Genomic DNA, 12,560 nt, shown 5'->3' with positions numbered 1-12,560 from the left:
TCTGTTGTATATGCTGTAGCTACTCAAATTTAAGTCGTCAGCCAATTGTGATGGCTTCTCAAATTCAAAATTTTAATAAATCGATAGTCGGTGGCTGATTGGTGCAATTATTATTGTCTTGGTTGGTTGTAAATCCCCTTTGCAGAACCCGCGAATTCGGTCTGGACTACGTTTGTCCAAAAGCCTAAACCATATCGCGAAAAAGTAAAAATAAAGGCCGTTATTTTTTAAATGAATACAGTATGAAGACAGCACTTATTATTTGAATTGAACCCAGGGTGTGCCGCTTCTGTGTAGCGATGCTGTGACGCTGTGACTCGTACGGTTCTATTTATTGACCATAAATAGCGGACGTTTACTGCTTCTTTTTTGTCGATTTTGTTGCTAATTCTATAAGGACGTACTTGTCCAGCTTCTTTGCTGGGGCAGTATGTTTTAGTGCGCGTTTTACAGCCTGTCACGCCGGTTCAATTTTAACTTTCGTTTTAGGTTCGTTCAAATTTATTTTGCGCTCCTACAGAGCTGCTGTTGAGTTCGGGCTTTCGAAGCGCGTTGTACTTCTTTGGACCTAAAATACTTAGACATTGTGAAATATGAGCGAAACCTGCATTTCGAATAAGTGAAAGTCGTGTATTTCGTTGCGCATTTTTTGAGACGGAGTTACTTTTGTTCCTCGCCGTAGTCGAGAGCAATGGGAGGCGAGGCGCCTCGTTTTGATGTTGTTTCTTAAGCAAGCAGCGTAGCTCCCCTATATTACTAGCGCGCTGCACTAAGCGATGGGCAACTAATAAATAAATAAATAAATAAATAAATAAATAAATAAATAAATAAATAAATAAATAAATAAATAAATAAATAAATAAATAAATAAATAAATAAATAAATAAATAAATAAATAAATAAATAAATAAATAAATAAATAAATAAATAAATAAATAAATAAATAAATAAATAAATAAATAAATAAATAAATAAATAAATAAATAAATAAATAAATAAATAAATAAATAAATAAATAAATAAATAAATAAATAAATAAATAAATAAATAAATAAATAAATAAATAAATAAATAAATAAATAAATAAATAAATAAATAAATAAATAAATAAATAAATAAATAAATAAATAAATAAATAAATAAATAAATAAATAAATAAATAAATAAATAAATAAATAAATAAATAAATAAATAAATAAATAAATAAATAAATAAATAAATAAATAAATAAATAAATAAATAAATAAATAAATAAATAAATAAATAAATAAATAAATAAATAAATAAATAAATAAATAAATAAATAAATAAATAAATAAATAAATAAATAAATAAATAAATAAATAAAATTTGTATATTGATGTTGAGATCCGCTAAGTCAAGTGTAACTTACAGTCGGCTCAATGCATTAAATATTACCTCAACCGCACCCAACTAACCAAATGCACGGCACATCACTGAAATTATTCATATCTGCCGTAGAAAACCCTGCCGCTAGCAGGGCTAACCTCTCCAGTTCACATTAAAGAGCTTTCTTTCTCTCGCAAATGCCCAAACAAGGAACTTGCGAAAGAGTTTTTTTTTTCTCTGGACGTCACCTCAGGCTCAAGCCCGCACATATCAAGCCATTTGCAATCTCAAGTTGATAGGAAAATTCGTTCAGCTTGGGCGCATGAAACGGATACTTGAAATACCTAACATTAGATTTCTAAAGAACTCAGGCCAAAATTTTTCGTGCGTCTTACAGGGCATTGCGGAGCTTCCAATGAATCTGCATGATAGATTCCGGTTGTCCTGCAAAAGTGCCGGTTGTCCTGCAAAAGTGCGGCATAATTTGTCAAGTGCTAGCTGAGGCAAGGTGTGCTAGTCAACAATTTTCGCTCTGCCCCGGATATATAAAAAACAAAAAAACATCTGAAAGAATTCCAGAAACTCCTATGTTGAAATTGTCGGATGAATTCGTAAACCGCTCTGCTTTATACCGAGTCGTGAGGTCGGCTTCACTTATATACAAGAATGAGTTGCTGGGGGCACATTTTAGGGGCGAAACCCCTTAAAGGCAGGGGCGGTTGGCGTCTCCTGTCGTCGTCGTCGTCGTCGTAATCGTCGTCTCATGTAGTCACGGTACTAAAACACCGGGACACTCGTTTACGCCTCACGCTAGAACGTAGCGCGTACTAAAAATACACCGGAACACTCGTTTACTTCCGCGCTGGAACACTTCGTAAGGCGTAGTAAAATACACCGGGACACTCGTTTACGCCTCGCGCTAAAATGTTTCGTGCTTCAAAAACACGAGACAGCAAAGCTTTTTTTTTTTACAACAGAGGCTTTTACAGCAAACACTTTTACAGCAAAGATTTTACAACAGAGACTTTTACGGAGACTTTTAGAGGAAAACGAGACTTTTACAGCTCTACCCCCAATGGTTTCATCTCCGCTGGCAAAAACGCCAAGGCGCCAAGAATACACACTGCATGCCTCGCCCCTCACCAGGTTTCACGTTACTGGAGATGTCCCGGGATTTTTAATGGGCGGTACAATCAGTCTGACAGAAAAGTAGCAGGGCCCGAGAGACCTATAAAATACATTCATTAAACCCCATGAACCCCTATAAACCGCTGCACACCGATCCCCCTTGAAGTCGGCCTCACCATATTATACAAGTGCATTGCACAACACATTTCTTCAAGGAATTATGAGAAGTCTGATAAAAAGGTCCACAGAAACGCGACACCTGTCCCTTATTTTCGACTTGTTTATTGTCGCTGTTTCTAGGCGAAGAATTATCTATTAAGTCGAACAGTGTTAATGAACAGTGCGCCTTCTCGGAACCTTTAAGCAGGCTGTAAAGATTGCACTAGAGACTTCGCGGTGCTACCCTCCGAGGTGGGAATCATGGCCTACTGGGTATGACTCTCGCGTCTGAAGGGGCAGAGCCGCAGTTCGGTCGCCAGTACTTTTTCATACTCTCGAGCTTAGCTTGGTTTAACACCTCGCTAAAAGTGCCGATGCATGTATGTATGTATGTATTTATTGTACTTAGGAAAAGGAAAATCCACCAACAGGCGTAAATTGTCTCGCCTAGGGGGCGGACACCGGAACGCCTGCTGGTGTAGGGGGGGAGGGGGAGGATAGGGAGAAAATAATGCACAGGAATAGGAGGATAGGGGAGAAGGTTGACATTATACAATGTATGTAACACGCACAAGGGTAAATATAAAACACAAAAGAGAGAAAAAAGGAAAAAAGGGGAATAAGGGTAAATATAAAACACAAAAGAGAAAAAAAAGGAAAAAGGGGAATCAGAGAAAAAAAAAGGAGTTACACATTGAGAAAATTAACATTACAGAGAAACGCTACAGATATAGACAACACATGAATCTACAAAGGACAAAGCACACATGTAAAAGGGGTCACGCACTCCACCACAATCTGGGCAGCTAGGCAGAGTTGTAGTGGGGCACAGCAATTTCCGGGTGAGAGAAAGAGAGAGAGAGAACAAACTTTATTGAGCATTCTAGAGCCGTTTAGGCGCTTGATGGGGTGGTGCCCTCTTCTCGGGCCCCATATGTTTCCAGGTACTCCTGTCCTCTGGTGATCAGCGCGATCTGTTCTTCCAGGGCAGGGCTAGACAACAAGGTCTCCCATCGCTCAGGGTTGATGTGAGGGGAGGGGGGGAGGGGGGGAGGGGTAAACTTGGGAAAATTGCACTCTCCTATTATGTGCTGGAGTGTGCCCAGTTGTCTGCAGTTGGGACATTCTTTCTCATATCTATCCGGGTAGAACTTGTTTCGGAGGTAAGGGTGGGGGAACGACCCGGCTTGGATCTGTCTGTATATGACTTGCTGCGCTCTGCTTAGAGAATGGTGTGGTTCAGGATATCGCTTCCTCCCGTCTTTATAGTGATTGACTATGTCCCTGTAGCTCGTTATGGGTAGCTGTTCCTGCCCCTCTGCCCGGCTGATTAGTTCTCGGGCCTGTTGGTGGGCAAATTCATTGCCCTCCACCGAAGAGTGGGCTGGCACCCATATTAGCTCTATTTTGTGGCTTGGTGGTACTTTCCTTTGGAGGATTCTCACTGCCTTATAAGAAACCCATCCTTGTCTGAAGTTCCTATATGCTTTTTGGGAGTCCGTGACTATTTTTGTCGCTTTTGGTTGGGTCAAGGCTACGGCAATTGCTATTTCCTCAGCTTCCTCTGGGCTTGGTGTGATGACTGAGGCACACGTGATGAGCTCGTCCCTTCCTGTTATTGCAATCGTTGCTCTCATTGAGTGTTTCGGAAGTGAGGCGTCGGTGTACGTCACTCCTGTTTCTTTAATTAGAGACTCGTTTAGGGTCTTCGCTCTGGCCTGTCGTCTTCCTTCGTTTCTGTCCGGCTTCATGTTTTGAGGTAACGGTTTGCTATCCACCGTTTCGGCCCATGCGCGCGGTATAGGGCCTTTGTTTTGACGATAAGCTTCTTGCCATCCTATTTTATCTAGGACGGCTCTTCCTGCTTTTGTTTGGCTCAGTCGCACCCTTTGGTTTGATAGGTGCGCTTCGATCAGTTCGGAGACCGTATTATGCTTGGCCATTCCCAGTAGCTTCTCGGTGGATGAGTGTATCGGAATGCCCAGCGCGAGCTTCGTAGCTTTTCTAATAACTGTGTCCAGTTGGTCCCTTTCGTTTTTCAAAAGCTGGAGGTAGGGAGCTGAGTAGGTGATTCTCGAAATCACAAAGGCTTGGACAAGCCTGAGGGATTCCTCTTCTTTGAGTCCTCTTCTCTTATTTGTGATCCTTCTAATCATGTTCATGATTTGTTCGGATGTGCTCTTGAGCTTTCTGAGTGCGGTTCGGGCTTTACCATTCTCCTGTATTATTAGGCCAAGGATCTTGATGTGAGTCGTCGGTGTGATGCTGCAGTCGTCTATAACTATGCTTATGTTTCTCTTGTCTGCCTTTTTGGGTCTTGGCTGTATCACTAATAGCTCTGATTTTTGCGGTGAGCAGCAGAGACCGCAGGTGCTTGCATATTCCTGGACTACGTCCGCTGCCCTTTGGAGTGTTTCCTCCATCCACCCTTCTGAGCCCGCTTGCGCTGTCCAGACCGTAATGTCGTCCGCATAAAAGGCGTGATCTATTCCTTCTATTTTCTCTAGTAATGCTGGTAGAGGTAGAAGCGCCAGGTTGAAAAGCAGCGGGGACAGAACAGACCCTTGCGGAGTTCCTCTGTCCCCTAGTGCTATAGGCTGTGACTTCTCCTCCCCAATCTTGATTATAGCAGTCCTATTGCTGAGGAAGTCTTTGACGTAACTGTAGATTCTTTCCCCGCAATTCGTGTTATTCAGACTGCGAAGAATGCTCTCGTGCGTCACATTGTCAAAGGCTCCCTTGAGGTCAAGGGTTAATATTGCCCTCGGGGTCTGGTTCTTGGCCTTTTTGATGACTAATTCATTTAGTTGCAGGAGGACATCCTGGGTGCCCAGGTGTTCCCTGAAACCGTACATGGACGACGGCATCCGATCGGTGGCATCAAGGTGTCTCTGCAGCCTTTTCAGGATCATGCGCTCGACCACTTTTCCCACACACGACGTCAGAGAGATGGGCCTCATGTTATCGACGTGTGGAGTCTTGCCTGGCTTCGGTATGAACCGTACCTCTGCTTCCTTCCATTCCTTGGGCAGTGACCCTTCGTTCCAGGCCTTGTTTATATATCCTAAGAGCTCACTTCGACTACCGTCGCTGAGATTCCTCAGCAGTTTGTAGGTAATGGCGTCCTTCCCTGGGGAGCTGGCTTGGTTGCTCTCATCGATCGCTGTTACCAACTCCAGATCGGTGAAGGGTTGGTCCAAGTCCGGGTTTTCCCTTCCCTCGTATCCGGGTATCGGTGCTCCCGACTTTTCCGTTTTCAAATACTTGTCTTTGAGCACCTCTATCAGGCGCTTGCTGTCTCCTTTAAAATTATTCAGCGTGCGTGCGAGATTTCGATTGATCGCACTTTTGGTGTTCAGAGGGTCAATGAGGTGCCGTAGGAGGCTCCATGTTTTCCTCGCAGACAGGGTTCCCTGGAGCCCGTCGCATATCCTTAACCAATTTTCTTTACAGAGCTGAGCTGCGTATTCTGCCGCCTGCCTATTGAGCTCGTGTATGCGCTTTCGTAGCTTTCTATTGCGCCTTTGCCGTTTCCATCTCTTGGTTAGCGCGTGTCTCGCCTCCCAGATGTGAGCCAGCTTGTTGTCCACAAATGGGGTTTGTATTGTGGTGGCTATTTTCTGGGTATATTCCTCCACCCAGTTCAGGTGTTTTTTGGCCCAGTCTTGGTAGTTCCCAGTTCCCTGACCGTCTTCGTATTCAATCTCTGTTCTTCTTCTGAGGCGATCCCAGTCGGTGATCCTGGCCTGTCCTAGTTTTGCCCTGAAGTCTTGTCCCCTGATCTTCAAGGAGATGATGTCATGGTCTGATCCGAGGTTAGTGTCTAGATTAGCCCAGGTGACGTCCAAGTCTCCTATCAGAAGTGATAGGTCCGGCGTGGTGTCTCTGGCCGTGCTCGTGCCTATCCTGGTGGGGGTCTTCAGCTCGTTTAGTATTGTAGCGTTATGTTTTTCTATAGCGTTCATGAGGTGCTTGCCCCTTCTCGACTGGAATTTGTATCCCCACTGCGTGTGTGGGGCGTTAAAATCGCCTAATATCAGCGTCGGTCTAGCTTTTGCTGCTCGGATGCAATCCAGCATGGTGCCTTCGATGTCCACGTCCTTTTTAGACGGTCGGCAGTAGGCATTTAATATAAATATGTTTTTACTGCTGCCTATATCCCTGCTGTGAATTTCTACTAGCACGTGTTCGCACCCTCTTTGGGTTGTCATGTGTTGTGTTGCCGCTACGTTTTTTGTAACCAAGGTCGCCGTGCTCTTTTCACTTGGGTCCGTATACGTAACGTACCCCGCCAATTTGGGCCTCTCGTTGGTTTCTTGTAGTACTATAACATCTGGTTTCTGTTCCAGTGTTTCGATGTATAGATGAAGCTCGCTTAATTTGTTCTTTATACCCCTGCAATTCCATTGATAAATCGTTGTCAAGCTTTGTTTGTTTCTATTCTTCTTCATTGTCTTGAGGGGTGTTACCTTCTGCGGGATTAGTTCCATGGTGCGGTTTGCTGTGGAGCGCGGTCTTGTGTGACTTCCTCATTACTAGTGTCGTGTGTTTGAGCTTTGCATCGAAAGTCGACATTCTTGAGGACACTTGGTTATACTTGGCTTCTAAGTTATCTAGTCTTGACGTAAGGTTTCTCATTTGCTCGGTAAGAATTCCCACTTGATTGTTGGTCTCAGCCTGTTGATTTGAAATTTGAGACAGCATGTTCATGATGGTTTGCAGGGTAGGTTCTGGTTGCTGTGGTATAGTCGGATGCGTTGCTTGGGACGGAGCCGGTTCTATCCTGTCGGCCTCCATTGCCTCACCTTGCGGTAGTTCAGGGGAATGGGTGTCTCTCTTAGCTACCTTTCTCTTGGTACTATCCTCCGATTTCTCGGTTCTGTCGCGTGCCTCCATGCGCTCCATGAGCGCTTTAATCTGTTGGTTTTGTTGTGCTATAAGCTTCTTAAGCTCGGCACATTCCTTTCTAAGTTCAGAGCATTCTTTGCAATTGCTACTGAGAGGGGAGGGGGTGAGAGGGGGGAATTCTTTGTCGTTGCTGTGAGCGACAGAAGACCCAGTTGCCCAACCCACCTGTTTTCCGGCGATCCGCTTCGGCGTACTGCTCCTAGTCTTCGACCTCGAGCGGACTCGCGCCTGCGAGCCTTGGTGTCGGCGCCTGGCGATGACGTCCTCGAACCTGGTCTCGAGGCACAGCTATTGCTCCGTCTTCTTTCTCTCCCCCTGGAGAGTGAGCGCCGGCTCTGGCGCTCTTGGTGAGGGGGCGACGACTTCCGCGCAGCTGGCGTCTCCTCTCGATTTGGTGGTGTTCTGGAACTTTCTTCGTAGGCTGACCTCTGGCGCTCCCATCTTCGCTTACGCACGACGTATGGGGTCTTGTATCGGGCCTTGCATACTTTGTCTGCTGTGAGGTGGTCTCCTCCACATAGGCTGCACTTTGGCTTACAGTCGTGGTTGTGGTCTTCTCCCGGGTTCTGGATTCCGCAGCCGCGGCAGATACGGTTCGTCGGATTTGGGCAAACATCCATTCTGTGGCCCAAGCGGCCACATTGAAAGCACTTGTCAATTTGCTTTCTGTACAGTGAGCATTCCACCAGCAGGTTGCCGTACTTGACGTAATTTGGCACTTTCCCGCCGCTGAAGGCTATGACGACCGACAACGTTTTGCCGATTCTGTTGGCCTGCAGGGCTGTCGGGTTAAATTCATGGACGATAAAGTCGTTTATCTCTTGGGCCGAATCCGTGAGGGGAACCCCTCTGATGACTCCTTTCACTGTCCCGTGAGGTGCCGATACGTATGCACTAACGTCGTGCGCGGCGCCGTAGACCGTGAGCTTCGACACTGCCGCGTAGCGGTCGGCGTTTTCTTTCTTTGGGGTACTGACGATGACGATGTTTTGTTGTTTGTTTGGACATATGACGTCTCTCTTGGCTTCTTCTCTGCTGACGTCAGCGGCAACGGTGATGGCGCGGCTAATTTCAAAGCGTGATACCACACTGACGTCGAGGCCCCCCCTCGGTCTCATGATGACCTTGATATCTTCTTTAGGTAGCTCGGGCATTCTCGCGGCTTTGAGGATCTTGCTCTTGAAATTATTAGCCGGCCGACGAGATGAGTCGGCTTCCCTGGTGGGCTTACTTGCTCGGGTATTGGCCATTAGGCTTCGTTCTCGTTGCTGTTGTTGCAGCGCTTGAAGTTTTTCACCTGCCACTTGCCAGCCTTGAGCTCTGGTCACTTGGTCCGGTTGAATTTCCTCACCGTCGACTTCAATTCGCATGGCGCCGGCCATGTTTCTTTGGATCTTGATGAAATAGGTCCACCCTGAAGGTCCGCGCCGGTGACAACTCCGGCGTCAGGCCTAGGCGTCCACGAACACGCCTAGGCGCAGCGGCGACTTCGGCCGGCAGGCCCAGCTGGCGTTAGGCTTAGCGCCGGTCGGCGTGGCGATTCCAGAAAAAGAGTCCGTAAATGCACGAAAAATGGTCCCCTACCTTAAAGTCGGGCATCCACCTTTTCCTCTCAACTTCGCGGATCACTTGGGGAAAAAAGTTGGGGGATTCAAGTTGAATTATCGGCGTAATCATCGAAAATCGACAGAGCCGAAGTGAAGAACGTAGATCGGCTCCCGCACGTGAGCACGCGCCCTCCGGGTGAGTTAAGTACTGCTAAACGTACGTCGTGACCAAAAAACAAAACATTATAAAACGGCAACTTCACGAGACACGCGCGTATACGCGCGCACGCACAGAGAGAGAGAGAGAGAGAGAGAGAGAGAGAGAGAGAGAGAGACCCTATTATGCACCCTAAAAGCAAATAAATTGCAATAAGTATGAGAGAAAGAAAAGGACTGGTTGAACGACTAATATATAATGTTGGGAGGCTATTGTCCAATACGGTAATGCAAAAAATCAGCGCTACCACACGATCATCCCACGACATTTCGGCTACTTAAGTATCGCATGCGTCATTATTGCAACGATATTACCGACTCACGCGATGCTGGCAATCGCTTCAAACCTTCCCCGAAACGGAGGCATCGCAAAGTGAAGAAAAACACGCGAGCCGTTCCACCGGTAAATGGGGTGGCAGGTCGAGAGCAATCGGGCGCTCGCTTCCTTCAACAGCGAGCAGGGACAGCCGAACGAGGCGGAAGAAAGGGCAAATAAGAAGCTAGAAGAACTATCAGTGTTCTGAAATCCGTGCAATTAGGCGGCAGTGACGATCCGGCAGGGCTTTACTCGGCAGCTGTGCTGTACAGGGAGACACTCAGTTGCACTTTTGCGAACAGTATGTCTACGGAGTCCTGGAAGCCTTTTGTGATGGTTTAGTGGGAGAAGAGCGGCGTATGGTGAGAGGGACAGCGGTGTACCATCGCGCTCTTCTCGTCGCTGAGAAGGTGGTATTCATTGCAAAGTTTAGCTGTTAATTTTTTCGCTTGGCAACTAGAAACGGCCACGGACATGGCCGAGGCGGCACGGACATGGCACGGCTTGTGCCACTGCGCCCGCACACCGCAGAAAAAGAAAAACACCGGCGTGCGTCGTGTGCTCCGTTTCAACCCGATCCTCAACAGTGGTGTCAACTGAGGTGTTATTAATCGCACTCACATTGGAGTCGAGGCACTACAGTTAGTTCGGCGGGGTAGAGTTTGGAACATCCAACACACACCATGTGCTTAGCACAAACAAGTACCGCCATCCCGCGGAGCCCGATGTAACTCACATGGTTGCCTGCATGCGTGTCTCGCCAGTGAACACAAGCTATAGCGAACGCAGGGACTGCGTGCACGTCCCCGCCCGTCGTGGCGGAGTTCCACTGCGCCCATCATTCAGTTGAACTCGCCGTGGTGGCTCAGTGGCTAAGGCGCTGTTCCGCCGAGCCTAAGGGCGTGGGTTCGATCCCAGCCTTGCTGGCCGCATTTCACCGGTGTAGTCGACCGAAAGGAAACCCAGTTTGAACCAGCGCGAAATTTGCTGAAACAGCACAGCTGTGGCTCTCTTGTGCCGACTCGAACGTTAACGGACGGCACTCGCCCGAGAACGCCAGCGCTGTCGCCGCGAAAATTCTACGGTTCGCGCAAAGGAATTGGGAAACTAAACGTCGGCGGCGGGATGCTCCGTCCCCTTTCCCTCGCGCTAGGTGAGGGAGAGTAACCCGCCCCTCCGAGACCACTGCGCCCTCTATCGATGCGTCTGAGAAGCGGTGTCTGCCAGGCCGCCGGTGGGTATGGGAACCGGCTCATACCCCTGCGTGACGAACGACCTTCAGCAGACGGACGAATAGGCTTGGCTTACAACAGCTCCACTGTTAAAACAGAAAATTTGGTGCATGTGAAAGATTTTCAGGTGGTGTAAATTAATTCATAGTCCATCACCATAACGCGTCTTAGAGCCCAGGCGTTACGATCCGGTACATTAAACCCCCATGCATACCATGTATATTTCAATGCTTGCAGGAAAGAAAGAAATCAACTAGTTGTGTTGCGTTAAAAATGGACTGAACGTTTCCGGCATTCCCATCCTTCACTTCGACTAGAGAGTTTCTTGCTGCAACGCAGAGAAAGAACGTCAAATAGGGGCAGCTTTGTGTTGTGTCAGCTGGTCAAGAGTTGTTCAGCCGGCGCCTCTCGTCTTATCGTGTTCTCGCCGTACTGGTCTCGCTCAGCACTGCACTCGTTCGGCAGAATAGCGACGACCAGGCGAGAATTGCTTGTGCTACGGGGAGACAGGGCCTGGAGCTAAGAATAAAAGAAGAAAATTATCGTATCTCCAGCTCTCGGACAATTTGCCACGGGGAGATCGCCTGGCCCGCACTAACGACCGGCGACGATTTTCAGGACCCTCGCCGTTGGCTCAATTCTGTTCGGGTCCCGAGATTCGAAGGAGAAAGTCCGCCGGGGTGTCGTGTGTGTGAACCTCGAAGTTGATAAGGGGAACGAGCGGCGCTTCTTTCTTGGGCTCTCTTATTTTTGCACCCTCTCGTTTCTAACGGTATCATTTTTCGCCGAGCTGGCTCCCATGCTTTTCTTGAGTTTCCGTCTCGTAGAGATGGGTTGGCAAAAAGGAGGCTATCTTTTTTATATTTCGGATTATTCGGACGTACCATGGAGACACACATACGCGCAGTCGCGTGTACCAACGCAGGCACGGGCGTAGCTGCTCCCTTTCCGAGTCTCCGCCGTTGGTCGCGCTCTCTATGCTATCTGCCTAAAGTGAATGGTGGTGATGATGATGATGACGACGTCAACGACGAGGATGATAATGGTGTGATCTTCATTACGCTCCAATTCTAAAAATGGCTGAAGGAGGTGAAGGAATAAACAAGACGCGGAGTGAAATTAACTCATCAAGGCGCAGCTGAAACGCTTAATGGGGAAAAAAAGGGGGAACAAGTTCGCAGATCCTCAGAAAATATCACTGCGCGACTACATGCACAAACATACAAGTGTACAGAAGCTTCCTTGAAGCGTGCGAGCCCCAGCAATGCGGATAAGATATATCCGGTACACTGACAGAGCAAACACTGGCGCAGGCTCTTGTTGGTTGGGTGCGCTTCGACCATTTGTAGCGTGCTTTATACATCTATGGCGACATATTGTAAAGTGCACAAAACAAAGGTGAGGAGAGAGCCTGCTTCCAGTGCGCAGGTAGTGTGAAACATATTCATGCGGAACCACTCGTTAACCCCGCAGGTCCAAAATCCGGCCTCGTCGTGACCAAGAGGTAAATGGCCCACAAAATTGCCCACAAAATGGCCGACGTCTCAAAGAATGAAAAACAGGTCAAAGAATGATCGTATTTACGCCAAATTTCTTAGGAGAGCTTCCGCAAAAAATGAAGTAATTTAGTTGATAGATCTTAGTTTGATAGAACACAGAATTTAGTTGATTACGAGATTACAACAGGAAAGGGGTTGTGTCGCA

General features: G+C 47.2%; 1 protein-coding gene across 13 annotated transcripts in view; it reads left to right on the top strand.

Annotated features, from left to right (window-relative positions):
- Positions 1–12,560, top strand: part of Pmca (plasma membrane calcium-transporting ATPase 3) — a 283,076-nt gene that overhangs the window by 108,363 nt on the left and 162,153 nt on the right. The window lies entirely within an intron of this gene.

This window comes from Haemaphysalis longicornis, unplaced genomic scaffold (genome assembly GCF_048455015.1).
Source record: "Haemaphysalis longicornis isolate Haplotype H1 unplaced genomic scaffold, Haemaphysalis longicornis Haplotype H1 scaffold_9, whole genome shotgun sequence".
NCBI lineage: Eukaryota > Metazoa > Arthropoda > Arachnida > Ixodida > Ixodidae > Haemaphysalis > Haemaphysalis longicornis.
Note: the sequence above shows the minus strand (reverse complement) of the source record. Positions and strands in the feature narration are given on the sequence as shown.